Source organism: Schistocerca nitens, chromosome 1, assembly GCF_023898315.1.
Source record: "Schistocerca nitens isolate TAMUIC-IGC-003100 chromosome 1, iqSchNite1.1, whole genome shotgun sequence".
NCBI classification, from domain to species: Eukaryota; Metazoa; Arthropoda; class Insecta; order Orthoptera; family Acrididae; genus Schistocerca; species Schistocerca nitens.
Genome location: NC_064614.1, coordinates 287,620,678 through 287,646,672, shown reverse-complemented (window position 1 = coordinate 287,646,672; position 25,995 = coordinate 287,620,678).

Here is a 25,995-nt window from a genome sequence, read left to right as displayed (position 1 = left end):
TGTAATCTTGAAGGTCAAAACATGCCTTCTGTACAGATAAGTAAGAGATAAAGCAAAAACCACAAGGAAAAATCATAAAATCTGAAACAAATAGGGACAAAAAATTAGAACAATCAGGAGTAGCACAATTCATAGAAAATGGAAGCGACCATAATTATCTGAAAAGTGCAGCCTCTGAATTCAATAAATTTTTTCTCTCTGAAAATATAGGAACATAAAACACTCATCCTCCCTCAGAAACCATAAAACTGCTTACCCTTACCCAACAGACACCAATGATGACTCTGCACTTCAAATCCACAACACCTACTGAAATTATAAAAGTCATCAGATACCCAAAAAGAACCAGCTCTTCTGGGTATGGAGGAATATCAAACTTAGACAGCAATATATTGTGCTATTTATGCAACCAATCTATGGAAACTGGGGTATTTCCTTATAGATGAAAACATGCTACACTACATCAATACACAAATGTGGTGATATTCATGCAATATCTGTCAGAATTTCTGTTTTCTGCTAGTTCTTTCAAAAATATTTGAGATGGTAATGTTCAACAGACTATATGAACATTCAACACAAAATGGCTCACTGACACTCTCCCAGTTTGTCTCTGAAAAAGGGCTCTCACCAGCAAGAATAATATTCAATCTCACAAATAAATTCTAGGTGAACTGAAATGTATAATCTAGCCTGTGCAGATTTTCTGTGATTTCACTAAAGCTTTTACTGCATAAAACTTGTCACTTAACATTAAATATGGAATTTTTCTACCAAGAAGTAATGGAAGAACCCCTAAATAAAACATAGCACAATAGTACACAAACTCTCACACTCTGGCATCCAAGACCAGCCACTAAAAGGATTAGAATCATATTTACATAACAGGAAACAGCATTGCCCTGCACTTGCAGGTGAAACAATAAAAACAAAGTGGCAGACTATGAAATAGGTATTTCCCAGGGCTTGATATTTGGATCACTGATCTATTCAGTGTACATTAGTGATCTAGCATCATCAGTAAATAATAAGGCAAATATAGCCATGTTTGCCAATGATACCAGGTGAGGCATACAGGAAAAAAAAATTTATTTACAGAATAATACTCAAATGATGTTGCCATTTTACAAAATTAATGCTTGAAAACAACATTTCCCGGTGATGAATGTTTTCAGTGATGCACTTCTAAAGTCACTCTTGGAAGATGGCTTTCACTCTCTCCAACATTGTTCTGTCAGTTTGAATGACTTCCACCTGAGTAGCTTCCTTCAGTTCACCAAATGTATGTGGTCTATGCTTGTATGCACGACTTCAGGTAACCCCACAAAAAGTAGCCACACATGGACAGGTCTGAGGAAAGAGGAGGCCAATTAGTGTCACCAAACTGGGAAATGATGCAGCCACAAAAAACAGTCCTAATAGCTTCCATTGACATTCCTGCTGTGTGAGCTGTTGCCCCATTCTGCTGAAACCAAATTTGCTGGATAGGGATACATTTTCTTCTTAGTTCAAGTAGGAAGAATCCAGTGATTATCTGTCTGTAATATTCCAAGGTTCCAGTTACAACATTCCCATTATCATCATGGAAAAAGTGTGGAACAATAACATCTATACTGGTTACAGCACATCAGTCACCTTGTGACTATGTAATGATCTCTCATGCATTAGTTTCATCTACATCTACATCTATACTCCGCGAGCCACCTTACGGTGTGTGGCGGAGGGTACTTATTGTACCACTATCTGATCCCCCCTTCCCTGTTCCATTCACGAATTGTGCGTGGGAAGAACGACTGCTTGTAAGTCTCCGTATTTGCTCTAATTTCTCGGATCTTTTCGTTGTGATCATTACGCGAGATATATGTGGGCGGTAGTAATATGTTGCCCATCTCTTCCCGGAATGTGCTCTCTCGTAATTTCGATAATAAACCTCTCCGTATTGCGTAACGCCTTTCTTGAAGTGTCCGCCACTGGAGCTTGTTCAGCATCTCCGTAACGCTCTCGCGCTGACTAAATGTCCCCATGACGAATCGCGCTGCTTTTCGCTGGATCATGTCTATCTCTTCTATTAATCCAACCTGGTAAGGGTCCCATACTGATGAGCAATACTCAAGAATCGGACGAACAAGCGTTTTGTAAGCTACTTCTTTCGTCGATGAGTCACATTTTCTTAGAATTCTTCCTATGAATCTCAACCTGGCGCCTGCTTTTCCCACTATTTGTTTTATGTGATCATTCCACTTCAGATCGCTCCGGATAGTAACTCCTAAGTATTTTACGGTCGTTACCGCTTCCAATGATTTACCACCTATGGCATAATCGTACTGGAATGGATTTCTGCCCCTATGTATGCGCATTATATTACATTTATCTACGTTTAGGGAAAGCTGCCAGCTGTCGCACCATTCATTAATCCTCTGCAGGTCTTCCTGGAGTACGTACGAGTCTTCTGATGTTGCTACTTTCTTGTAGACAACCGTGTCATCTGCAAATAGCCTCACGGAGCTACCGATGTTGTCAACTAAGTCATTTATGTATATTGTAAACAATAAAGGTCCTATCACGCTTCCTTGCGGTACTCCCGAAATTACCTCTACATCTGCAGATTTTGAACCGTTAAGAATGACATGTTGTGTTCTTTCTTCTAGGAAATCCTGAATCCAATCACAAACCTGGTCCGATATTCCGTAAGCTCGTATTTTTTTCACTAAACGTAAGTGCGGAACCGTATCAAATGCCTTCCTGAAGTCCAGGAATACGGCATCAATCTGCTCGCCAGTGTCTACGGCACTGTGAATTTCTTGGACAAATAGGGCGAGCTGAGTTTCACATGATCTCTGTTTGCGGAATCCATGTTGGTTATGATGAAGGAGATTTGTATTATCTAAGAACGTCATAATATGAGAACATAAAACATGTTCCATTATTCTACAACAGATTGACGTAAGCGAAATAGGCCTATAATTATTCGCATCTGATTTATGACCCTTCTTGAAAATGGGAACGACCTGCACTTTCTTCCAGTCGCTAGGTACTTTACGTTCTTCCAGAGATCTACGATAAATTGCTGATAGAAAGGGGGCAAGTTCTTTAGCATAATCACTGTAGAATCTTACGGGTATCTCGTCTGGTCCGGATGCCTTTCCGCTACTAAGTGATAGCAGTTGTTTTTCAATTCCGATATCGTTTATTTCAATATTTTCCATTTTGGCGTCCGTGCGACGGCTGAAGTCAGGGACCATGTTACGATTTTCCGCAGTGAAACAATTTCGGAACACTGAATTCAGTATTTCTGCCTTTCTTCGGTCGTCCTCTGTTTCGGTGCCATCGTGGTCAACGAGTGACTGAATAGGGGATTTAGATCCGCTTACCGATTTTACATATGACCAAAACTTTTTAGGGTTCTTGTTTAGATTGTTTGCCAATGTTTTATGTTCGAATTCGTTGAATGCTTCTCTCATTGCTCTCTTTACGCTCTTTTTCGCTTCGTTCAGCTTTTCCTTATCAGCTATGATTCGACTACTCTTAAACCTATGATGAAGCTTTCTTTGTTTCCGTAGTACCTTTTGTACATGATTGTTATACCACGGTGGATCTTTCCCCTCGCTTTGGACCTTAGTCGGTACGAACTTATCTAAGGCGTACTGGACGATGTTTCTGAATTTTTTCCATTTTTGTTCCACATCCTCTTCCTCAGAAATGAACGTTTGATGGTGGTCACTCAGATATTCTGCGATTTGTGCCCTATCACTCTTGTTAAGCAAATATATTTTCCTTCCTTTCTTGGCATTTCTTATTACATTTGTAGTCATTGATGCAACCACTGACTTATGATCACTGATACCCTCTTCTACATTCACGGAGTCGAAAAGTTCCGGTCTATTTGTTGCTATGAGGTCTAAAACGTTAGCTTCACGAGTTGGTTCTCTAACTATCTGCTCGAAGTAATTCTCGGACAAGGCAGTCAGGATAATGTCACAAGAGTCTCTGTCCCTGGCTCCAGTTCTGATTGTGTGACTATCCCATTCTATACCTGGTAGATTGAAGTCTCCCCCTATTACAATAGTATGATCACGAAACTTCTTCACGACGTTATGCAGGTTCTCTCTGAGGCGCTCAACTACTACGGTTGCTGATGCAGGTGGTCTATAGAAGCATCCGACTATCATATCTGACCCACCTTTGATACTTAACTTAACCCAGATTATTTCACATTCGCATTCGCTAATAACTTCACTGGATATTATTGAATTCTTTACTGCTATAAATACTCCTCCACCATTGGCGTTTATCCTATCCTTGCGGTATATATTCCATTCTGTGTCTAGGATTTCGTTACTGTTCACTTCCGGTTTTAACCAACTTTCCGTTCCTAATACTATATGCGCACTATTTCCTTCAATAAGCGATACTAATTCAGGAACCTTGCCCTGGATACTCCTGCAGTTTACCAATATTACGTAAACTTTTCCTGTTTTTGGTCTCTGAGGACGGACGTTCTTTATCAACGATGCTGATGTTCTCTCTGGTAAGCCGTCAGGTATTTTATCGTTTCGCCCAAGGGGGGGTCCCTCTAACCTAAAAAACCCCCGTGTGCACGCCACACGTACTCTGCTACCCTAGTAGCTGCTTCCGGGGTGTAGTGCATGCCTGACCTGTCTAGGGGGGCCCTACAGTTCTCCACCCAATAACGGAGGTCGATGAATTTGCAACCATTATAGTCGCAGAGTCGTCTGAGCCTCTGGTTTAGACCCTCCACACGGCTCCAAACCAGAGGACCGCGATCGACTCTGGGCACTATGCTGCAGATATTAAGCTCAGCTTGCACTCCGCGTGCGATGCTGGTTGTCTTCACCAAATCAGCCAGCCGCCGGAAGGAACCAAGGATGGCCTCAGAACCCAAGCGGCAGGCGTCATTCGTTCCGACATGTGCTACTATCTGCAGCCGGTCACACCCAGTGCGTTCAATAGCTGCCGGAAGGGCCTCCTCCACATTACGGACGAGACCCCCCGGCAAGCACACCGAGTGCACACTGACATTCTTCCCCGACCTACCCGCTATTTTCCTGAGGGGCTCCATAACCCGCCTAACGTTGGAGCTCCCTATAACTAATAGGCCCGCCCTCTGTGACTGTCGGGACCTTGCCGGAGAATCGGCCACTGGCCCAACAGGCGAGGCATCCTGTGGTGGCTCGGAAACGATGTCATCACCACTAGGAAGCACCCCGTACCTGTTGGAAAGGGGTAAGGCAGCTGCCACGCGGCCAGATCCCACCTTCGCCTTTCGGCCAGGCACGCGCGAGCCCACCACTGTCCGCCATTCACCCTGGAGTGATGGCTGACCGGTAAGATGCTCACTGCCGGAAGACGCAGCGACATCAGGGGTTCCATGTGATTCCAAGGCCACCGAAGTAGGCATAGGTCTCACCACAGTTGCCCCAACGCCACTACGAGCTGACGCCTGCGCCTCGAGCTCGATGAGCCTAACAGACAAAGCCTCCACCTGCCCCCGAAGAGTGGCCAATTCTCCTTGCGTCCGCTCACAACAACCACAGTCCCTACACATGACTATGTTTACCCTACTCTATACGGTGACAAATTCCCAAGATAATCTTCTGATGAGCTACTCTGATAATCAAGAAACACTCACTGAAATACGAGACGCGAAAACTACGCTAGATTTTCCCAGAAAAACTATTTAAAAGCTAAGCGCAGCAAATAAGTACAAAACAAATTTCTCTCCTAACGATCAAGAACTGTTAGTTTCTATGCAGAGCAGATAAACACAAATAGAATCCTTTCCTTAGTGGAAGGTCGTAAACAAAATGCAAAATAAACGCTTTATACAAACAGTACTCGCTGCTGCTGGTGCTCTCGCTCTGGCTGTCACAAGACAACTGCTGATTCAAGTGACTAGTGGCTAACGGCCGCGAAACAAACAAAAGACGGTTTTTGGGCGCTTTCTGTTCTAAACGATCAAGAAAACACTAAGAAATCTAACACGAAAACTACGTAAAGTTTTATCAAGAACTGTTAGTTACTATGCAGAGCAGATAAACACTAATAGAATCCCCTCCTTAGTGGAAGGCCGTAAACAAAATGCAAAATAAACGCTTTATACAAACAGTACTCGCTGCTGCTGGTGCTCTCGCTCTGGCTGTCACTGGCCCGATAATGACATTTTTGCTGATTTACCATGCCATTCAAGTGAAAATGAGCTTCACCATTCATAAACAAAATAATAATGTCATTTTGCTCAAGTATGGCCTCCATTTCTTGACTAAAATTTAGCTGCTGTACATAATCTCTATGGTTCAATTGTTGCACCATGGCCATTTTGAAGGGATGAAACCATATATCAATATGCAAAATACACCTCACTGAACAATTACTGAGATGCAGTTCAGCAGAATGTCTCCTAGCAGATAGACCAGGACTATGAGGATGGCCTGCCAAACTCTTTACAATATTTTCTGCAGTGCATACAGAGCAAGGAGCCCTTGGTGGTTTTCTTTTCATCACTGTTCCTTGTGAGGAAAATGATTCGGCCCAACGTAAAATAGTGTTATGAGTGGGAACACTATCACGTCTCACAAGATTGAAATGGTGACAAAATTCAGCCTGAACTGCAACAGTAGACTAATTATTACACACAAAACTATTGTAAGCAAACACGCAATGTTGCATAGGCCACATCTACATGACCTTGATTAAACAAAATGGCAGGTGCTACCAAACACATGACCACACCTGTCCCCCCACCACTCCTCCTACCTGAGCCTGAATACTATCTGTTCTAAAAGCCTCATCCTTTCTGCCTCACCCTGTACAAGTACCTTGACCAAGGATGTGAAAGTCTCAGTACAGGTACAACTGAAACAATAATGCACCTAGTATGCAAACACTTCAGAGCCTCAGTAGTCATAGATGGCATCCATGTGTGTATGAGTTGTGCTTGTGTGTGTGTTGTGTCTTTCTGAAACTCAGCATATCCTCTCTATAATGATTAGAAATAAATCCTTTCCTTGATTATCATGGCAAATACTCAATCCTTAAATGTTTTTACTAAATCTAATGCTATTTCAACAGTGAAAACAAGCTACACACTCTTTAAACTGACATCAATGGTCAGAAAATTAATGAAACTCCACATATGAGATTTCTAGGCACACAAATGGATAATCAATTAAAATGGAATCAACATACTGATCACCTGGTCAAAAAATTAAGCTCAGCATGCTTTTCACTAAGAGCTGTTTTGCACTGTTTTGACAGGGAAATGATGATGATTTCATATTTTGCATATTTTCACTCTTGGGGAAATGCTGCAAATGTGGAAAAAAGTTTAAACTACAAAAATAATCTGTGAGGCAGATCTGTGGTGTTACAAATTGGAGATCTTGTAAGCACCTATTCAAGATGCTTAGGCTAGTGACAATCACAATTCAAGATATCAGTGATGATATTTGTAGTCAGCATCAAAGGAAGTTTTCCGGACTAACTGTGACATTCACAGTCATGACACAAGGTATAAGGAAAGCCTTCACAAATACTCAATAACTCTCAATATAGTGCATAAAGGAGTTATCATGTCTGTAATAAGGGTTTACTATAAACTTAAATTGAATGTAAAGAAGGACATTGACAATCCTTATATATTCAAGAAGAAATTGAAGTAATTCTTCATAAACTATATTATACAAGATGAGTCTCTAACTATAGCCACCAAGAATAACTCTGAAAGTTTGATAGGAGTTGAAAAGTTTGTAGGACAAACATTGCGTGGGGTTGCTTCAGAGATATGAAGGTCAACTTTGTTTTTTTAGATGGGATGCTGTAGTTTGATACTTATTTTCTGATAGCAGCCATTGAGACGAATTCAGTGATGTGTAGCAGTAAGGTCTTTGAAGGTCAACTAAGTCTACAAAGGTGGCATGAACCTCCATTTACAGAAGCTGTTCAAAGTGATGACCATTGGTATCAGTGCAGTGCTGCAATCTTCTTATCATGGATTGAGTGGCATTCCTTATCATATTGGCACTTATCGAAGTACATGCTCTGACAATTCTCTCCTGCATATCTTCAGGTGTAGTTGGAATGTCATGATAAACAATGTCTTTTACAAATCCCCACAAGAAAAAATGCAGAGGCATCAAGTCTGGCGAATGAGCCGGCTATGACACATCTCCTCCGCATCCAATCCAATGATTTGAGAATGGTCTCTGCAACTCATTTCTAACCATCAGCGAAAAATGTGCCAGACCCCATCGTGTTGATAACACATTCTGTTCCTTGTTCGTAAAGGTATTTCTTCCAATAACAGACCTAATGTTTCTTGTAGGAATGTGGTGTACTTCCTACCATTAACATTTCCTTTGATGAAATAGGAGCCTATAATCCTGTCCTCCAGAATCCCACACTATACATTCACCAATCATGGTTTTTGGTGTGCAACTTGCCACAGGCAACATGGATTTTCAGTTGTCCAATAATGCATGTCATGCAAATTAACATTTCCATGATTTGTAAATGTAGCCTTGTTGGTAAATAAAGTCAAATTAATAAATGTGTCATCCCTCTGAATCTGAAGTTGAGCCCATTGGCAGAATTCAATGTGACACATACAATCCATACCAGTTAATTCTTGCTGGAGACTGATGTAGTAAGGGTGATATTTATGGCAATGCAGGACACAAACAACACTACTCTGGCTCACACCAGATTCCCTTATGATTTGATGTGAATTAATACAAGGATCTCAAACCACAGTGGCAAGAGTACCAATTTCTATTTCCTTGTTAGTAACTTTACTTTGCTGGATATGTTTCCAATGCGTTAAAGATCAATTTGTTCTCAATTTATCATACACATATTTAAATGTATAACATGTAGCTTGAGTACAATTAGGATATCTTTCGGTGTATAAGTCTCTAGGTCTCACTGAATTTTGTTGGCATCCTCCATAAATGCATATCAACTTGCTCTTTGAAGGAATAAATAATTCACATTTGCTTGCTTTGACGATACTAGTCTTACTGTTCCTATCAGTGTTATATTGCAAAACCATCAAATGGTGTTTACATGTCAACGAGACATTAGAAGGATATGCCATATTCGGCAGATATTTACTGTTTTCACGATATATGAGAGACAATTGTCAGAGCATGTGCTTCGATAAGTGCCAATGTGATAAAGAATACCACTCAATTCATGATAAGAAGATTGCAGCACTGCATTGATACCAACGGTCATCACTTCGAACGGCTTGTGTAAATGGACATTCATGCCACCTTTGTGACCTTCAAAGACCTTACTGTTACACATCATTGGATTCACCTCTATAGCCACTATCAGAAAATAAGTACCAAACTATAGCATCCCATTTAAAAAACAAAGTTGACTTTCATATCTCTGAAGCAACCCCATGTAGCAACAAAAAATCAACATCATATTATGGCCCCCATTGTTCCATGCAACATTCGTCCCACAAACTTTTCAGCTACTATCATACTTTCAGAGTTATTCTAGGTGGCAATAATTAGTGACTCACCCTGTATATAACTTAAATGAATTTCTAGATATATGATTTATGTAAAAGATGTATCTTATCATAAATGATATTTTCATACTGTATGTTACGTGCATGTGTAATATTGTGTGCATATTGTTTGCAGCATTGTTGTTTTTCTTCTCTCTTTCTCAAGAGAGGTATGATGCATTTCTAAACACATTCATGTAATATTTTCACATAGTGTACCCAAAAATGACCTCTCAGAGAAAGCAGAGCCACTTAGACAATGGATTATCAAAGAAATAATCAAATTCTGGACTAGAATAAAAGATCTCAGACAACCAGTGAATATCGAGACCAATGACCACTACTAGTGAGTGAGGACTACAGTATCTATGACTTTTAACATTTGAAACCATGTCTGTGAATGGATGTGCTTCTTGTATTGGGGTTGTCAATAAATCGTGTTCCTACATCATCATTCCCATCTTATTACTGGTGTATTCCTACCACCTCATAGCAAATTCTTCCAAAGTGGTGGCCAAGGTTACAACTGCAACACACAATACACAAATTTTCGTCACAAATGGCCTGTTATGCACTAACAATGTACCCATCTTTTGTTGGATTCACAATGCCTGCAGTTCCATGCACCACCACATCTGAATTAACATCATGTGAAGTGTACTGACAGTGTAATTACTGTGCTAAAAACCACAAAGTAATAAAACACAAATGGATCTCAGTGTTAAATGATATATCACCTGCTGAATCAACAACCACAATGTGACAATAATGTCCAATAATAACAACCTATTGCCAGACTTTGAACAAGATTACCCTGTGAATTCGCATCCTAGTGTAGTGAATCAACAAGTAGCAACTACGTCTAATAATGAACAATATCCTGAAATGACCACACCTGCGGCAACCGTGTTTTGCTCGAAAATGTGCATGTTCTGCATTCACATTCCCAAACAATCAGTTACTATCCACATCAGAGTGTACTGACCCATCAAGTGGAACTAAACACTAAATGTGATGTTTCACAAATTGTCCGTGCCTTCCATGCAATGTAGTGTGTCTGAAATCCCTCCCATCTCATGCCTGCCGACACAAGCTGTTGAGTGCAACAATGCTCCAGATTTCACGTTTGTTACCTCACCACAACCTCTCATGTTTTCAACAATGAGCTGGCCAACTCTGGTCATGTTGCCCTAAGGATGTTTGCTTTGGCACAAACTTTGACGGTGATATGTTTTCCCACTGCTGAATCTAGGTTCAGTTCACTAAATATCATCAACAACACCACCAAATAAGTTACCGCTCATCAGTAATTTCATGGAACATACCTACTCAACCAGTGTCACATTTTGTTGCCAACCACCAAAAATAAATACACTCCTGGAAATTGAAATAAGAACACCGTGAATTCATTGTCCCAGGAAGGGGAAACTTTATTGGCACATTCCTGGGGTCAGATACATCACATGATCACACTGACAGAACCACAGGCACATAGACACAGGCAACAGAGCATGCACAATGTCGGCACTAGTACAGTGTATATCCACCTTTCGCAGCAATGCAGGCTGCTATTCTCCCATGGAGACGATCGTAGAGATGCTGGATGTAGTCCTGTGGAACGGCTTGCCATGCCATTTCCACCTGGCGCCTCAGTTGGACCAGCGTTCGTGCTGGACGTGCAGACCGCGTGAGACGACGCTTCATCCAGTCCCAAACATGCTCAATGGGGGACAGATCCGGAGATCTTGCTGGCCAGGGTAGTTGACTTACACCTAGAGCACGTTGGGTGGCACGGGATACATGCGGACGTGCATTGTCCTGTTGGAACAGCAAGTTCCCTTGCCGGTCTAGGAATGGTAGAACGATGGGTTCGATGACGGTTTGGATGTACCGTGCACTATTCAGTGTCCCCTCGACGATCACCAGTGGTGTACGGCCAGTGTAGGAGATCGCTCCCCACACCATGATGCCGGGTGTTGTCCTTGTGTGCCTCGGTCGTATGCAGTCCTGATTGTGGCGCTCACCTGCACGGCGCCAAACACGCATACGACCATCATTGGCACCAAGGCAGAAGCAACTCTCATCGCTGAAGACGACACGTCTCCATTCGTCCCTCCATTCACGCCTGTTGCGACACCACTGGAGGCGGGCTGCACGATGTTGGGGCGTGATCGGAAGACGGCCTAACGGTGTGCGGGACCGTAGCCCAGCTTCATGGAGACGGTTGCGAATGGTCCTCGCCGATACCCCAGGAGCAACAGTGTCCCTAATTTGCTGGGAAGTGGCGGTGCGGTCCCCTACGGCACTGCGTAGGATCCTACGGTCTTGGCGTGCATCCGTGCGTCGCTGCTGTCCGGTCCCAGGTCGACGGGCACGTGCACCTTCCGCCGACCACTGGCGACAACATCGATGTACTGTGGAGACCTCATGCCCCACGTGTTGAGCAATTCGGCGGTACGTCCACCCGGCCTCCCGCATGCCCACTATACGCCCTCGCTCAAAGTCCGTCAACTGCACATACGGTTCACGTCCACGCTGTCGCGGCATGCTACCAGTGTTAAAGACTGCGATGGAGCTCCGTATGCCACGGCAAACTGGCTGACACTGACGGCGGCGGTGCACAAATGCTGCGCAGCTAGCGCCATTCAACGGCCAACACCGCGGTTCCTGGTGTGTCCGCTGTGCCGTGCGTGTGATCATTGCTTGTACAGCCCTCTCGCAGTGTCCGGAGCAAGTATGGTGGGTCTGACACACCGGTGTCAATGTGTTCTTTTTTCCATTTCCAGGAGTGTACAACACAGCTAAGACAGTGCTGTCACAAAGACTGTCAAAAACACTGGAACAACAATTGCAATAAGCCTGAATGATGAACAGCCAAGAGACAAGATACTATTACAACTTTGGCATCATTTCTGATCCACAGTTGACATGAATGTTATGATGAATGACACATTGTGGGTGCTCTGGATCATTAAACTACTGCAGCAGTTACAACTAACACTGATACTAAATGAAACAGAGCTGCTGGATAAACATCTGTCCCTCACTGATAGGTAGTTTATGCAATTACAGCAAAGGCACCACAGCAGCCAGGGAGCCACAGCATCCAAACAGCACTCTACAAACTGGCAACCAGCCCCCCATGCTGGATACCACCAAATGCAGCCAAATTCCACTGATGATGAAGTCACGACCATTGCACAGTGGCAAACTGCACATGGTACCAGTCCAACCCTGCACAACAAAACAAAGGCCATGGTGACCAATTCAAGATTACAATCCTGCTGGTTATCATAACCAGTTTGATGATGTCACAAGCAAATGGCACACCATGTTTGATTTCCCAAACTGCAAATGTGAGCAACTGCTACATGTGTTGCAAACACACACCTCCTCACACGCCATCAAGGAGGCAGATTATACATCATCAATCTCGAACCTGGCGAATACATGTTTGTCAATACTAGTTCCAGTATCAGCTCTGTGCCACAAAATGACACATTCAAGCTGTCAGTTCACAGTCACTCCAACTACACACAGCCAATAACTCCATGATTGGATTGTACAGCTCTGTGACATGCAATTTACTTTTCTCAAGTCAACACAAACTCACATGGACATTTTACATTACCGAAGTTGCTGAACTTGTCCTGGGCATCAATTTTCTTTATCATTTTTTATTCTTACCTGACATCACAACTGCTTTCCTTGTACAACATAGTACTGGAGAACACATCCCATGACTTTTTGCCCTGACCACACCTCCATCCTTGATCCAGCATGCTGCCCTACCCGGCAGCTCGACAATGGTTCTATGCATGCCCACATACTCCATGAGTGTGTTACAATAGCACAATACCTTCTCATAACCCATCAGCGTTACAACAACTGCCACATTGATAATGATGTGCTCTGCACAGAAAATGCTTTCTTACTGCAATGTGCCAATGACATTTCAACTTCCTTCACATTAGCATACAAACAGCTGCAGCATACTTCGCTCATGCACAGTATCGACCATCACATGGACACAGACACACACATGCCCATGCCATCCAACTGTGCCTCAATGCACAGCATGAAGGCTAGTATCATGCTATCTGCTTTGCCTTGTGCTACCTCATGCACTGCCTCTACTTCATTCTCTAAACAACACTTACTCAAATGCAATCCACAATGTCACTGTGCACTGAATCTTAACAACCAATTATCCACCTGTACAGCATAAAGCACACCGACTAGCACCAGCCGACTTACATACCACTAAAGAAGTAATTGACAAGATACTGCAAACTGATATTTTTCATCTGTCCAATAGCCCAAGGACATCAGCTATCAAATTAGTACTAAAAAGGTGGTGCTCTTCCCCTCTGGGGTGATTATAGAGCACCTGTACAGTGCATGACAGTTACCAAGTACCAAATATATGAAACTTTATTTACGCACTGGTAAGTGCATCCACATTTTGTGGTCTTGATTGTAAAAAATGCATATTTACAGTTCCCTAAGCACTCCAACAATATCATGAAAATAGCATTTATCACACTCTTTGGTCTGTACAAATGCCTTTTCATCATCCGAAGGCTGAAAAATACTGCAGATACTTGGCAACAATTTATTGACAAGGTCCTCATCTACCACAATAATTGATTTGTATACCTTAATCACATCTTTATTTCTTCTGCCACCCCTGAAGAACATGAGGTACACCTTGAACAAGTTCTCAGGACCTTACAAGACAATGGTGTGTTGATCAGTCATGACAAATCTCAACTACACCAAAAAGAATTCACTTTCCTTGGACACTAAGTCAGCATCACAGGCATCAAATCTATACCAGACATGGCAGATGCTGTTTGACAGCTTTCATTACCACTAACTTACCACAAACTATGACATTCCTCAGGATTTTATGTTTCTATTAACACCACCCGCCACAAACAGCTGCCTTGCAAGTGTCACTCACAGACATTACCAGGTCACAACAAAAATGGAAGAAGGAAGGTGGAACAGACCAAAGACTTGTCAAGTGCTTTTGATCATGCAAAAGAATGTCTCACACAACCCATCCCAGATGCTCAACTGACTGTTACCACTGATGTGCGTGACACTGCCCTAGGCTATAACTATTGGTGGGCAGTGAAGTCCAACCTCTCCGTTTTTCTCTTGCAAACTGACAGCTTCCCAACCCAAATGGTTGGCATCCACACTTTATGAGGCAATCAAAGGAAGTCACCACACAATGTTTTTGACACCTGGATTTCACCTCACAGCACTCAACAGATGTACAGCACTTACACAGTACTGACAACATCATTGCCTATAATCTGTTGAGAGTTAATATCACCTCCCTGTGCTTCAACTATGAAGCGCTAGCTGCCACCCAACGAACTAACACTAGCATTGCCAAACTGTAATGCAGCAATGACACCAGTCTCAAAATTGAAAAATGCACCATGCCAGGCAGTGGAACATTGATTCTGTGTGATGTCTTTCTCAAAAAAATTAGATCACTTGTACAACTAACCCTACAATGTGAAAAGCACTCTGTCTTCAGGACACAAGTGGCTCATTAGGACCATTCAACCACCATGTCATCCTCAGCTGAGGATGCGGATAGGAGGGGCATGTGGTCTGCACACCACTCTCCCAGTTGTTATGATGGTTTTCTTTGACCGGAGCCTCTACTATTCGGTTGAATAGCTCCTCAATTGGCATCAAGAGGCAAGTGTACCCAGAAAAATGGCAACAGCATATAGCAGCCCAGGTGGCTGCCCATCCAAGTGCTGGCCATGCCCGACAGCTCTTAACTTCAGTGATCTGATGGAAACCGGTGTATCCACTGTGGTAACGCCATTGCCCTACAATGTGAAATCTTTGACTAATTGCATGGATTTCCACATCCTGGAGCTCACCCCTCCATCTGTCTGAATATTTGTGGGGTTAAACATTAACCGAGAGACTGCTGCATCTGGGAACAAATGTATAAATCTTGTCACTTTAGCAAGGCAGGATGACATGCACATTTCAAGAAACCCACCACTCATTTCTGTTACTTTCAAGTTGATCTCATAGTCCTCTTACTGAGTTGGAGGGTTCCTTCTCTCCATTATAGACAGGGCTTTGTGAGTAGTCAAAGCAACACCCATTTATGACTTTACAGCTGAAACAACAGCACATGCTTTTGTTTACATTTGGATATCATGATTTGGCACACCAGAAACCATCACCACAGATCAGAGCCACCAATTTGAATTGGTGGTCTTCACAGTACTTTGCAGTCTCTGCAGTAAATGTAACCACACCACCACTTACCACCCGCAGAACAACAGCCTGGTTGAGAGGTGGCATAGGAACCTTAACACCCCTATCATATGACATGTCAGATCTTGGATGGAGGCTCTGCCCTGGGTCCTGCTTGTTGTATGCATAGCCTACAAAGAAGACCTGCAAGCACTATTGGCTGAAATCTTGTATGGTGAATGTCTGGTCCTCTCAACAGACTTTGTATTTTGAACACAAAACGATGAATATCCAACCCCACGAGCACTTGTACAACATGACAATGAACACATCTGTATTCCCATGTACCACCACCCAACCATTACAACACACTTCAGGTATTTGCACAAAAAAGCCTTTTCATACTGCAAATATATTATGTTGTTTGATGGTACAGTGCAGCTTGTGCTCTAACCACCTTATTCAGGTCCAAACAAGCCATCAAATGAAACATGCAAATTTTTGATATTGCTATCAATGATAAAACTCTATTGTTGCCATCAGTTGACTGAAACTGGTGAGGGTACTTCAGGTGGACAATACCTCAGATGATTTCAATAGCATCAGGTGCCACCTACCTCTAACTACTGTGCTGATGACCACATCCAAAGCAACACCATCTCTCACCATCCAGCTCATTGTATTGTATTGTATTTTTATTGATCCAGGCAATCATAGTATTGTACAGCTGTACATATGATATTGGACAGGTCAAGAGAGCTATTTACAAGTAATTTTTACAAACTGATTTTTACATTATTTTGTAGCAAGGAAATTATCTATCTTAAACAAAACAGTTAATACAAATCATAGAAATGTAAGGTTGTAGATACGATATTGGACAGGTCAAGAGAACATATTTGCAAGTAATTTTTAATAAATTGATTTTACATTATTTTGCAATGAGGAAGTTAGCTATCTTTAACAAAAAAGTAAATACAAATGTTGTATGGTAAAATACAAACAGCCAATACAAATGTAATAGTAAAGTAGTCCAATGTATTTCATAGACATGCACAGTATATAATAATCCAGTATGTTTCACAGGCATGCACAGTATATAATTTTCAGACCTAATTGAACATTTATCATATTGTTTACATTTTTAACCCCTTTCAAAAAAATGATCAACTGCATAAAAGCAATGGTCCAAGAGATATTTTTTTAACTTATGTGTGAAGGCTCTTGGGTTCTTTGTTGCTTTGATTTCATTGGGTAAATTATTATACATTTGTATCCCAACATTTAAAACACTTTTTTGGTAGCAGTTAGTTCTGGACTGAATCATATGTAGGTCAGATTGCTACCTTGTTGCATAGTTATGAATATCTCCATTGAATTTTAGTGTGCAGTCATTGTTTAACAGGTATGACTTGACAAATGAGACGATATTATAAATGTAAGCAGAGGGCAGTGTCATAATGCCATTTGTTTTGAAATGTTGTCTGCATGATTCGTTATGTCTTAGATTACATATTATGCGTATTGCCTTTTTTTGCATTTTGAAAATATATCTACCTCCAGGTGAGTACCCCCAAAATATGATTCCATACTGTAATGTAGAATGGAAGTAAGCATAATATACATGTATGAGAACAGATTTTGTGACTGATTTTTTGAGTATCCTTGAAATGTAACACACAGTTGAGAGCTTTTTTGAGATATAATTTGTGTGAGTCTCCCACTTAAGATTTTCTTCAAGCCATATGCCAAGAAACTTGACAGAGTCCACACACATAAGCTCTTGGTTATTTAGAATCACATCAGGCATTTCTTGTTTTTGGGATGAGAGTCTGAAGTTGATGTATGTTGTTTTCTGTATGTTTATAATCAGTTTGTTCTCGTTGAACCATTTGCTGAGTGATGACATAAGAGGTTTAATTTTTTGGTTGTGGTCCTCTGTATCAGTACCTGTTATTAGTATACTTGTGTCATCGGCAAATAGTGTGGTATGTCCTGTAGCAAGCTTCGTGCTTATATCATCAATGTATAACAGAAACAGTATGAGTCCCAGGATTGAGCCTTGTGGCACACCATATCTAATAGGCATTGTGTCAGAGGAGTGGACAGTAGGTTTATGGGTGGTTGTATTCTTTTTTTTTTTTCAAAATTAATTTCAACTTCTTGAAATCTGTTTGACAGCTAAGATTCTAACCATTTGTTTGCAATTCCTCTTATACCTTTATTTGCTAACTTCTTAAGGAGTATGGTATGGTCAATTACATCAAAGGCTTTGGATAAATCTAAAAAGATACCAGTAGTGATTTCCTTACTATCCAGTGCTTTTAAGGTTTTGTTGAGATACTCATAAATAGCTGTGGTAGTTGTCTTGCTTTCTAAAACCATGCTGGTGTTTTGTTAATAAGGATAGTTTATTAGTAAAGTCTTCCAATCTGGTGTAAAATAATTTTTCAAATATTTTTGAGGATGAGCTTAGTTGTGCTATGGGCCTGTAATTGGCTACATAATTTTTAGAGCCCTTTTTGTGAAGTGGGGTAATTTTAGAAGTCTTTAGTAGGTCAGGGAAAACTCCATTTGTAAAGGATGCATTTATTATGTGGGTTAGGGATTCTACAATGGATTCTCCACATTTCTTTACAATTAAATCAGGAATGTTGTCACTACCACTGGAGTACTTATTCTTTAGTCCTTTTATAGCTGTAAGTACTTCAGTATTGGAGACTTTTTGAAGAAACATTGATGCCTGTACTGGTATGGTTTCTATTAGTGTTTGGCGTTGAGTATTTGGTCTGTGTCAGTTGTTCTTTATCAGGTTTTCTGCTATTTTGCTAAAATAGTCATTAAAACCATTTACTATTTTTTGGGGATCTGATGTGACTTCATCTTTTAGGTTTAGTTTTAATGTTTTGTTTATAACATGCTGCTTACTGTTTGTTTCGTTTTTTACAACTGTCCACAAGCCTTTCATTTTATTGTTAGATTCCTTTATAAATTTGTCATTGTATAATTTTTTTGCTTGTTGGATAACTTTTCTGTAGATTGCAAAATAGGTCTTACAATATGACCTAAACTGATCATCGACACCATGGTGTTTCATGTGATTTTTTAAGTCACGCTTTTTTTGGCTGTAAGTCCTTATCCCTTTTGTCACCCATGAGTTTGTGTGTTTGTTTCCGATTTTCCTGGATTTCAGTGGAAATGCAGTACTGAAGTGGTGGAGAAATGTTTCATGGAAGGAATTAAATATGTAGTTTACATCGTTTTCTTTATAGACCTCTGCCCAGTTTTCAGCCCTTAACAGACAGTTAAAAAGCCTTATATTATCATCATTAAATTGCCTTTGCATTTTAGTTATTGTGGGATATTGTCCTATGTAATTTAAATTCGCTGTTAGTATTTGGGCTTCATGGTTACTGTAACCTGTGCTGATGACTTCGACTGAGTGGTGTAGTTTGTCTGCGTTTATGAAAATCTGATCTAGAGCTGTTTTTGAATTTTTTGTGATCCTGGTTGGTGTGTTTGCAGTTGGGGATAGGTTGAACGAATTTGTAATATTCAACAATTCATCTTTGTTTTTTCCAGGTGTGAGGAAGTCAATATTAAAATCTCCACTTATTAATAGATTTTTGTTTAGTGAGTGAGTTTTTGTGAGTAGTGCTTCGAGGGAGTGTTTGAAGGTTTGGATGTTCCCATCAGGGGCTCTATATACATTCAGTATCAATAGGTTATAGTCTGTTAAGATAATTAAGGAGAATTCAAAGTCTGTTTCTATTTGCATATTATTGTACTTTGTGAGGCTTTTGTGTCTTAAATTTTTTTTGACATAGATTGCTGTACCACCTCCCTTACTTTTGTTCCGACAAGAATAACCAGCTAGAGTAAATTCGCCAAGTGGCGTTTTTTTAATTTTGTCTTCTGTCAACCAGTGTTCAGTAATACAGAGAACATCTAAGTGTGACTTTGTTTTTAGGAAGAGATCTATTTCTAATAACTTATTAAACATTGACTGCACATTATGGTGAAATATTTTAAAGGATAATAGTGACTGTTTTCCAATGGAATGATTTTTGACACCACTCACCGGGTTTTCTTGTGGTTTTGCTTCATGAAGATTTTGCTCTGCGTCTGTTTTCCTTTGGTTTGCTTCTAGCAGGGAGCTACTGGTGTTCTTGCCCATAAAAAATCCTGGCTGTAGGCTGGAGGTCTGCGTTTTCGTGTTGAAGATCTTGTCACAGTTTCCAATGGTACTGATTTGGAGTGTGGCTGCACATTTTTTGCTGTTTCCACTTGGATGTCGTGGGCTGACTGATTTGTGGCACTTGACGAGATATTAGCATAGGATGTTGGTGGTGACTTGGTGCTGACTGTGGATACCTTCTTCTTTTCTAAAACTGTTTCTGATGTTTTCCTTGATGACCCTGACTGCATATTCACTTTTGTTGTTGTTACTGACGGCTCTTCAGCTCCTGGTGTTGCTGTTGGTTCAGCTGCAGTATTGCTCATTCTTCTGAGATTGTCCACCAAATTAGCTTCATTGGACCACAAATATGCTTGATGTCCTGGTGTAACACGTTTTATGGCACTTCTTGTTACCAGTAGACTTTTGATGACATTCAGCAGATTAACACACAGTTTATTTTTCCCATTTTTATGTAAGTGAAGCCCATGCCTGGTGAAGTCTTTCCGTTGGAGGAAGCTATTTACATCTAAAACTCTGATGTGTTCACTGTAAGATGCCTTCTGCATCAAGTAACTGTTCATTTGGTAGATTTTGCAGTATGACTCTCTTGGACCCTAATGATGTTGCCACCAAGCTCTTGCATGACAGCTTAATTATATGAGGGTTGTTTTTAAGTAAGGGCCGTTTTTATTTTTTAAAAAAGATACAAATACTTTCGTAAAAAAACTTTTATTTTTTGATTCTACACACTTTTACCTATTTTTCTACATAGTTGCCTTGTTTATTTAAGCACTTGTCATACCGTACAACTAAGTTTTTAATTCCCTCTTCAAAGAATTCGACCGCCTGCTCCGACAGCCAAGAGTTCACGGCTGCTTTCACTTCATCGTCGTCATTGAAGCGCTGCCCGCCAAGTTGGTGTTTCAGGTGCCGGAAGAGGTGAAAATCGCTAGAAGCAAGGTCGGGGTTGTATGGTACATGGTCCAAAACTTCCCAGCCAAAAGAATCAATCAAATCCCGAGTCTTTTGAGAGGTGTGAGGCCTAGCATTATCGTGCAGGAGCAAAACTCCTTTTGTCAGCATGCCATGCCTTTTGTTTTGAATTGCTCTGCGGAGTTTCTTTAGAGTTGCACAGTAGGCATCTGAGTTGATTGTCGTTCCTCGTGGCATAAAGTCCACTAGCAAAACACCGCGCCAGTCCCAGAACACAGTTGCCATAATCTTGCGCTTTGACAGCGTCTGTTTGGCTTTGACCTTGACGGGTGAGGTTGTGTGTTGCCATTCCATCGATTGTTGCTTGCTTTCGGGAGTGATATGGGATACCCATGTTTCATCTCCATTGACAATTTGACTCAACATGTCATCCCCTTCTTCCTCATAACGAATCAAAAAGTCCAATGAAGTGGCAAATCTCTTCCCTTTGTGGTCCTCTGTGGGGAGTCTGGGTACCCACCGAGAACACAGTTTCTTAAAGTTTAGGTTTTCAGGCACAATTTTGTACAAAACTGATCTTGAAACTTGTGGAAATTCCAAAGAAAGAGTGGAAATTGTGAATCTTCTGTCCTCACGAATCTTTGTTTCGACTGCAGCCACCAAATCATCAGTGATCACAGAGGGCCGGCCTGAGCGTTCTTCGTCATGGACGTTTTGACGGCCATTTTTAAACTCTCTAACCCATTGACGCACTTTACCTTCACTCATTGCATTCAAGCCATAAACTTCTGTTAACTGACGATGAATTTATGCAGCTGATAGGCTTCTCGCGGTCAAAAAACGTATCACTGACCGTATCTCAAACGCGGCGGGCGATTCAATATTCGTAAACATTATAAAGTAGCACAGTGATGCGTACACGTCAGCTACAGAGCTGCAACTTGCATCAGTGTGAACGGGAAGGATGCCGGCAAGTGGCGTTGGCTTGTTGCGGCGTCCACGTGAACTACGGGACTATACGCGCGAACGGCCCTTACTTAAAAAACAACCCTCGTAACTGCCCTTAACAGTGACCCATCTGTGATTGCTGCATGTATCCAATAACTGGAACACACTTATTCCCTTCCAAATGACACTGATTAAGCGAGCATCTTTTTCAAAGTGTCTGAGGACACCATCCTCACTATTACCTGCCCTAGGACCACTAGTCTGCAACTAACCAATTCATCCACATTGCACAACACATCGGATGCATCAGCAGGGAAAACTGCACCCCTGACACCTTCTTTGGCTCTCAAGCATGCGCCAATATCTAGGTACGGCACTCATGATGCAATGATACCATCTGTTTGGCATAAGCACCATGCCCAGCTCCACAACACCTACCCCTGAGAAATGGTCTGACTGTGCCCCACACCAGTGCCAGCCCCACACGGTCAGTCATGAGCACCTGCACTACTGAACCAAGTTCTTCAGTCAAATCCCCACAAAAATGCTCCCTTCAGTGCTCTGCACTATGATGGAGCATCTATATGGAGGTATTGATACCTACAACCACCACTAGCAGACAAAGACAGCAGTATCTGTGATTTCGCAAAGACGGCACCACATTCCAAGCTGTCGGTTTAGAAGAGATTGGGGATCCAGTATTAGAATCAGAATTTAAGAGAGCTTTGGAGGACGTAAGATCAAATAAGGTAGAAGGGATAGAAAAAATTCCACCAGAATTTCTAAAATGTTTGGGGGAAGTGAGAACAAAATCACTATACATGTTGGCATGTAGAATGTATGAGACTGACGGCATACCATCTGACTTCCAGAAAAATATCATCCACACAATTCTGAAGACTGCAAGAGCTGACAAGTGCACGAATGATAGCACACTCTCATACATCTAAGTTGCTAACAAGAGCAATATACAGAAGAATGGAAAAGAAAACTGAAGATGTGTTAAATGGTGATCAGTTTGGCTTGAGGAAAGGTAAAGGCACCAGAGAGGCAATTCTGATGTTGTGGTTGATAATGGAGGCAAGACTAAAGAAAAATCAAGACACATTCATAGGATCTGTCAACCTGAGAAAGCATTTGACAATGTGAAATGGTGCAAGACATTCAAAATTACAATAAGCCGTAGGGAGAGATGGGTAATATACAATATGTACAAGAGCCAAGAGGGAATAACAAGAGTGTATGGCCAAGAACGAAATGCTCAAATTAAAAAGGGCATAAGACAGGCATGTAATCTTTTACTGCTACTGCTCAATCTGTACATCAAAGAAGCAATGATGGTAATAAAAGAAAGGTTCAGGAGTGGGATTAAAATTCCAGGTGAAAGGATATCAATGATGCAATTCACTGATGACATTGCTATCCTCAGTGAAAGTGATCTGCTGAATGTCTACTGAGTACAGAATATGGACTGAGAGTAAATTGAAGAAAGACAAAAAGATGAGAAGTAGCAGAAATGAGAACAGTGAGAAACTTAACATCAGGATTGATGGTCATTAAGTAGCTGAAGTTCAGGAATTCTAGTACCTATGCAACAAAATAATCAATGAAGGGAGCAAGGAGGACATTAAAAGCAGACTAAGACTAGTAAAAAGGGCATTACTGGCCAAGAGAAGTCTACTAGTATCAAACATAGGCCCTAATTTGAGGAAGAAATTTCTGAGAGTGTATGTTTGGAGCACAGCATTGTATGATACTGAAACACGGACTGTGGGAAAACTGGAACAGAAGATAATCAAAGCATTTGAGATGTAGGGCTACAGATGAATGTTGAAAATTAGGTGCATTGATAAGGTAAGGAATGAGGAGGTTCTGTGGAGAATTGGAGAGGAAAGGAATGTGTGGAAAACTTTGACAAGAAGAAGGGACAGGATGGTAGGACATCAGGGAGAACTGTAGAGGGTAAAAACAGTAGAAGAATACAGAGATTGGGATACATCCAGCAAATAATTGAGAATGTGGGCTGCAAATGCTGCTCTGAGATGAAAAAGAGTTCCTCCACAGGACTTTGTACTTGGTTGTACTGCATGGAGTGCTGTACAGCTCTGCAGACTCCAAGCAAAATCTTACATTGATGTCATCAAGCTGGCCACTGTGGCTGAGTGGTTCTAGGTGCTTCAGTCCAGAACCGCGCTGCTGCTGCAGTCGTAGGTTTGAATCCTGACTCAGGCATGGATGTATGTGATGTCCTTAGATTAGTTAGGTTTAAGTAGTTCTAAGTTCTAGGGGACTGATGACCTCAGATGTTAGGTCCCATAGTGCTTAGAGCCATTTGAACCATTTTTGATGTCATCAGGGTGAACAGAGGTCCCCAACAACCACTCAGAGCCCCAGGAGGATCTCAAACATAACAATACCAAACATCCACAGAATCATTTCAACAACTTTAACCTGTATATTAAGGCATCATCTGAATAGATAACTGCTGAATCTTACACTTGCTCATTTATGTCCAAGTTGGAAAGTTCCCCTGTATCCTCACATATGCTAACCCTACAAAGTGTGGAAACTATTTACCTACTTAACTGATCCAAACGGCCTTGCTGTGCTGGTACTGCGAACGGCTGAAAGCAAGGGGAAACTACGGCCGTAATTTTTCCCGAGGGCATGCAGCTTTACTGTATGATTAAATGATGATGGCGTCCTCTTGGGTAAAATATTCCGGAGGTAAAATAGTCCCCCATTCGGATCTCCAGGCGGGGACTACTCAAGAGGATGTCGTTATCAGGAGAAAGAAAACTGGCGTTCTACGGATCGGAGCGTGGAATGTCAGGTCCCTTAATCGAGCAGGTAGGTTAGAAAATTTGAAAAGGGAAATGGATAGGTTAAAGTTAGATATTGGGGCTAAGAAATGAAAGAGGAAGCCACCTGGTAGAATTTTGCACAGAGCACAACTTAATCATAGCTAACACTTGGTTTAAGAATCATGATAGAAGGTTGTATACATGGAAGAACCCTGGAGATACTAAAAGGTATCAGATAGATTATATAATGCTAAGACAGAGATTTAGGAACCAGGTTTTAAATTGTAAGACATTTCCAGGGGCAGATGTGGACTCTGACCACAATCTATTGGTTATGACCTGTAGATTAAAACTGAAGAAACTGCAAAAAGGTGGGAATTTAAGGAGATGGGACCTGGATAAACTGAAAGAACCAGAGGTTGTACAGAGTTTCAGGGAGAGCATAAGGGAACAATTGACAGGAATGGGGGAAAGAAATACAGTAGAAGAAGAATGGGTAGCTTTGAGGGATGAAGTAGTGCAGGCAGCAGAGGATCAATTAGGTAAAATGACGAGGGCTAGTAGAAATCCTTGGGTAACAAAAGAAATATTGAATTTAATTGATGAAAGAAGAAAATATAAAAATGCAGTAAATGAAGCAGGCAAAAAGGAATACAAACGTCTCAAAAATGAGATCGACAGGAAGTGCAAAATGGCTAAGCAGGGATAGCTAGAGGACAAATGTAAGGATGTAGAGGCTTATCTCACTAGGGGTAAGATAGATACTGCCTACAGGAAAATTAAAGAGACCTTTGGAGAGAAGAGAACCACTTGTATGAACATCAAGAGCTCAGATGGAAACCCAATTCTAAGCAAAGAAGGGAAAGCAGAAAGGTGGAAGGAGTATATAGAGGGTCTATACAAGGGCGATGTACTTGAGGACAATATTATGGAAATGGAAGAGGATGTAGATGAAGATGAAATGGGAAATACGATACTGCGTGAAGAGTTTGACAGAGCACTGAAAGACCTGAGTCGAAACAAGGCCCCGGAGTAGACAACATTCCATTGGAACTAGTGACGGCCTTGGGAGAGCCAGTCCTGACAAAACTCTACCATCTGGTGAGCAAGATGTATGAAACAGGCGAAATACCCTCTGACTTCAAGAAGAATATAATAATTCCAATCCCAAAGAAAGCAGGTGTTGACAGATGTGAGAATTACCGAACAATCAGTTTAATAAGCCACAGCTGCAAAATACTAACACGAATTCTTTACAGACGAATGGAAAAACTAATAGAAGCCGACCTCGGGGAAGATCAGTTTGGATTCCGTAGAAATACTGGAACACGTGAGGCAATACTGACCTT